We start from the raw sequence: 5,164 nt of genomic DNA, 5'->3' as shown, positions 1-5,164 counted from the left end.
CTTCCTTCCTTCCTTCATTCCTTCCTTCCTTCTTTCTTTCTTTCTTTCTTTCTTTCTTTCTTTCTTTCTTTCTTTCTTTCTTTCTTTCTTCTCTCTCTCTTTTTTCCTTCCTTCTTTCTTTTTCTCCCAGACGGAGTGTCACTCTATCACCCAGGGTGGAGTGCAGTGGTGGGATCTCGGCTCACTGCAAGCTCCCTCTCACACGTTCACACCATTCTCCTGCCTCAGCCTCTCGAGCCCCACTCCAGGCTCATGTTTTGTAGTTTTAGTAGAGAGGGGGCTTCACCATGTTAGCCAGACTGGTATGGATCTCCTGACCTCGTGATCCACTCACCTCTGAATCCCAACGTGCTGTGGTTACAGGCGTGATCCACCGCGCCCACCCTGCTGTAGTCTTTTGTGGCTTCCCCCCTCCCTCCCTTTCCCCTACTCTTGCCATCCTTTCCAAACTCCCCGGACTCTGCCCCCACTTTATCGCCCGCCTACAAACCCGCTGCAGCTGGGGACGTACTCTTGGGGGTCCGCCCCGAAAGCACAATCAGGCAGCAGCATACCACCGCTTCCGCCTTGCTGCTGCCATGCCTGGAGCTCTGGTCCATCCCGGGAGGTCAAGGGGGCAGTCCACAAAGGCGCAGGCACAGGTTCCCTGCCGTTGGAGCTGCCTTCCCGCTCCCGGAATTCCAAGGTGATTCAATGCACTCATCGGACGCTGCCTCAACCTTCCAAACTGGGGGAAGTGGGAAGCAGCAGCAGCAGGTGCCACACACACCAGCCAAGACCTCTGCTCCAGAACACAGGGGCCGCTTTATCCAGGGGAAGGATATTGCTTTGCCAGCCACCAGGCAAACAGTCCCTGTGCACCCAGATTCCATTGCCACCAACTTCGTGTAAACTCCAGTCCCAAGGACATGCCAGAGACCCAGGCCTCGGGTACCATGGGCTCACCCATTTCCATGGCTCCTGCCAAGTGGACGGAGGAACTCTGCAAATCTAGGGTCCCAACGCACCGTACCAGGAGCAAAGGGAGGTTCCAACAATGGAAGGAGCCTACAAAAACCACCTACAAAGCAAGCAATTAACCCAAGACAAAACCTGTCTCAGAGCTCCATTACTCCTCTTGCATGGACGGCCTGGTCACCTTGTTCTGGCCCAGCCCATGCCCCCTCCACCCTAACCAAGTCTGCTCAAAAGGGACCTGCCTACCGGAGCAGGGCACGCCCTCTCCAAGGCTCTATTGCTCTCGCTCTGTAACTCCCTTACCCTCTCTCTTCTGGGTTTGCCCCTGCAACTCACACTCCTTCTGTTGCCTTCTCTCTGTCTCTCTGTCTCTCTCTCTTTCTCTGTCCCTCTCTCTTTCTCTCCCTCTCTGTCTGTCCCTTTCCCTCTCCCCGTGCCCTGTCTCCCTCGACTGCTGTCTCTTTCCCTCCCTCGGTTTCAATCTCTCCCTCCATGTCTTCCTTGCTCTCCTTCAAGCCGTTTGCATGTGCGTGCATGTGTGTGTGTGTCTGTGTGTGTTTGCACACTTGTGTGGGTTCCCGCATGCGATCACCTAGGTGTTTCTGTGTGTGGGTCTGTGGATTTTCTCCTGGTGGTTGTGGGGTGTGACTGGGTTTCTCTCAGTAACTCTCGCCGGTGATCAGGCTGCCGGCTCTAGTGCCAGCCTGGGGAAAAGCAGGGCCATCTGCCAACCCCCAACTCCTGTCGTCCTCTTGCCCACTGGCCAGGTCTTGGTCTGGACAAGGGACCGTGGTGTGGGCGTTGTGAGAAAAAGGCCGCGTGCAGCTGGGCAGGCTGTTCACCCTTGGCCAGCCCTGATGGCTCTGTGTGGGTGGAGCAAGAGGGGGCCTTGCAGAAGCTCCTGAGTGCCCTGGGATCCAAAAGAACATCTCCACGACAGGGCTGAAGTCGGGACGGTGTCCCAGGATCCTGGGCCCTGGGCTCTGACACCTCGGGGCACTCCCTGTTCTGAGTAGGCCCGATGTGGTGGAACCTTGGAATCTCGGGAACCCGGGGAAGGCCGGGGGCAAGCGGCTCATAGGTCCCGATTCGAGCCCAGGGCCCCCGGGCTGGTGGTGCCGGCTGGAAGCCGGTAGTCATGGTTGATGAGCTGTTAGGGAAGCCAGGCGCCTCTACTAGCATCTATGGCCATACCACCCTGAACGCATCTGATCTCAGAAGCTAAGCAGAGTCGGGCCTGGTTAGTACTTGGATGGGAGATGGCCTGGGAATACTGGGTGCTGTAGGCTTTTTTCCTTCCTTCTTCCTTTCCTTTCCTTTCCTTTCCTTCCCTTCCCTTCCCTTCCCTTCCCTTCCCTTCCCTTCCCTTCCTTCCTTCCCTTCCCTTCCCTTCCCTTCCCTTCCTTCCCCTTCCCTTTCCTTTCCTTTCCCTTTCCTTTCCTTTCCTTTCCTTTCCTTTCCTTTCCTTTCCTTTCCTCTTTTCTTTCTTTCTTTCTTTCTTTCTTTCTTCTTTCTTTCTTTCTTTCTTTCTTTCTTTCTTTCTTTCTTTCTCTTTTCTTTCTTTTCTTTCTTTTCTTCTCCCTTTTTCTTCCAAACACAGTCTCACTCTGTCACCCAGGCTTTAGTGTAGTGGCACATCTTAGCTCACTGCAAGCTCTGCCTCCCGGGTTCACGCCATTCTCCTGCCTTAGCCTCCCAAGCAGCTGGGACTACATGCGCCCACCACCATGTCGGCTTAGGTTTTGTAGTTTTAGTAGAGACGAGGTGTCACCATGTAAGCCAGGCTGGTCTGGATCTCCTGACCTCGTGATCCACACACCTCAGCCTCCCAAAGTGCTGGGATTGCATTCGTGATTCACTGCGCCCAGCCTGCAGTAGGCTTTTGTGGCTTTCCCCCTCCCTCCCTTCCCCCTACTGTCGCCATGCTTCTGGACCTCCCCTGACTGCTCCCGCTTTATTGCCTGCCTTCACACCCGCCGCAGCCAGGACCTACTCCTAGTGGTCTGTCACCAAAGCACCACTGGGCAGCAGCATCCCACCACTTCCGCCTCGCCGATGATCTGCCAGGAGCCCAGCTCCAGCCCGGGAGAGCAGGGGGCCAGACCCCAAAGGCGCAGGCACTGGTTCCCTGCTGTTCGCGATGCCTTCCCACTCCCGGAAGGCCTAGGCGATTCAATCCTCTCATCTTTCGCCACCCTCCAATCAGGGAGAAGGGGCGGGCAGGGGCAGCGGGTACCACACATGCTAGCCAAGACCTCCGCTCCAGAAAGCAGGAGCTGCTTTATTTGGGGGAAGGACATTACATCGCCAGCCACTACGAAAACAGTCCCTGTGCACCAGGATTCCCATTGCCACTAAGTTCGTGTAAACTCCAGTCCCAAGGACACGCCAGAGACCCAGGCCTTGGGCCCAGTGGGCATGCCCGGTTCCACAGCTACTGCCAGTTGGGCGGGGGCACTCTGCAAATCAAGGTGATCACTGTACCGCACCAAGAGCATAGGCTGGTGCCAACAAAGTAAGGAGCCTATGAAATCCACTTCCAAAGCAAGCAATTAATCCAGGACAAAACCCGTCTCAGTGCTCCATTGGTCCTCTCCCATGGACGGCCTGGCCACCCTGTTCTGGCCCAGTCCAAGGCCCCTCGAATGCATCCCGGTCTGCTCAAAAGGACCCTGCCTACTGGAGCAGGGTGCTCCCTCTCCAAGGCTCTATTGATCTCTCTCTCTAGCTTGCTGCACCTCTCTTCTGGGTTTGCCCCTGCATGTCATGATACTTCTATCGCCTTCCCTCTGTCTCTCTGTCTCTCTCTCTTTCTCTGTCTCTCTCTCTATCTCTGCCTCGCTGTCTGTCTCTATCCCTCTCCACCTTCCCTGTCTCGCTCCGTCACTGTATTTCTCCCTGCCTTGGCTTCAATGTCTCCATCCATCTCTTCCTTGATCTCCTTCAAGCCGTTTGTGTGTGTGTGCACGTGTGCGTGTGCGTGTGTGTGTATGCATGTGTCTGTGTGTGTGCTCGCTTGCATGTCTGTTCCCACGCACGAGTGCCTGGGTGTGTCTGTGTGTTGGGCTGTGGATTTGCTCCTTGTGTTGGTGGGGTGTGTCTGGGTCTCTCTCAGCCCCTCTTGCTGGAGATCAGGCTGCTGGCTCTAGTGCCAGCCCAGGGCAAAGCAGGGCCATTCCCCAACCTTCAATGTCCTCTTCTCTACCCGGCCTGTCTTGGTCATCACAAGCAACCGTGGTGGGCGCATTGTGAAAAAAAGGCCACACGCGGCTGGGCCGGCTGTTCAACCTTGGCCAGCCATGACGGCTCTGGCTGGGTGGGGCAAGAGGGGGCCTAACAGAAGCTCCTGAGTGGGCAGGGATCCAAAAGAATAACTCCAAGACAGGGAGCAGGACCGGATAGGGTCCCAGAATCGTGGGCAGTGGGCCCTGATGCCTTGGAGCTCTCCCTGTTCCGAGTGGGCCCGACACGGTGGAAGCTCGGGAGCTCAGGAGCTGGGGGAAGGTCGCAGGTGAGTGGCTTGGGGGTCCCGATATGAGACCGGCAGCCCTGGGCTGGTGGTGCTGGCTGGAAGCCGGTGGGCATGGCTGGGCCAGCCTCTTGGGGCAACCAGGTCCTTCTGCTGGCATCTATGGCCATACCACCTTGAATGCACCTGATCTCATCTGATCTCGGAAGCTAAGCAGGGTCAGGCCTGGTTAGTGCTTGGATGGGAGACCACCTGGGAATACTAGGTGCTGTAGGCTTTTTTGCTTTCTTTCTTGTCTTTCTTTCCTTTCTACCTTCCTTTCTTTCCTTCTCTCTCTCTCTTCTTTCTTTTTCTTTCTTTTCTTCCTTTCCTTCTTTCTTTATTGCATTCTTTCTTATTTCTTTCCTTCTTTCTTTCTTTTCTTTCTTTCTCTCTCTTTCTTTCATTCTTTCCTTCCTTCTTTCTTTTCTTCCTCTCTTTCTTTCTTCTTTCTTTCCTTTCTTTCTCTCTTTCTTTTCTTTCTCTCTTTCATTATTTCTTTTTTCTTCATTCTTCATTCCCTTCTTTTTTTCTTTCTTTCCTTTCTTTCTCTCTCTTTCTTTTTTTCTTTCTTTCTTTCTCTCCCTTCCTTCTTTTCTTTCTTTCTCTCTCTTTTTTCCTTTCTTCTTTCTTTCTTTCTCTTCTTTCTCTTCTTTCTCTTCTTTCTCTCTTTCTCTCTTTCTCTCTTTCTCTCTTTCT

At 54.2% G+C, this 5,164-nt stretch overlaps 1 non-coding gene and 1 pseudogene across 1 annotated transcript; both read left to right on the top strand.

Annotated features, from left to right (window-relative positions):
- The first annotated feature begins 2,137 nt into the window (after positions 1-2,137).
- Positions 2,138-2,246, top strand: LOC116273230 (annotated as a pseudogene).
- A 2,338-nt stretch (positions 2,247-4,584) lies between these two features.
- On the top strand, positions 4,585-4,703 carry LOC116273213. The gene has a single exon (XR_004181655.1). It is a non-coding gene; the product is annotated as a 5S ribosomal RNA (ribosomal RNA).
- The last annotated feature ends 461 nt before the right edge of the window (positions 4,704-5,164 follow it).

This window comes from Papio anubis, unplaced genomic scaffold (assembly GCF_008728515.1).
Source record: "Papio anubis isolate 15944 unplaced genomic scaffold, Panubis1.0 scaffold48, whole genome shotgun sequence".
Lineage (NCBI taxonomy): Eukaryota > Metazoa > Chordata > Mammalia > Primates > Cercopithecidae > Papio > Papio anubis.
The sequence above is the reverse complement of the archived record's forward strand: the minus strand, read 5'-3'. Positions and strand labels throughout refer to the sequence as shown.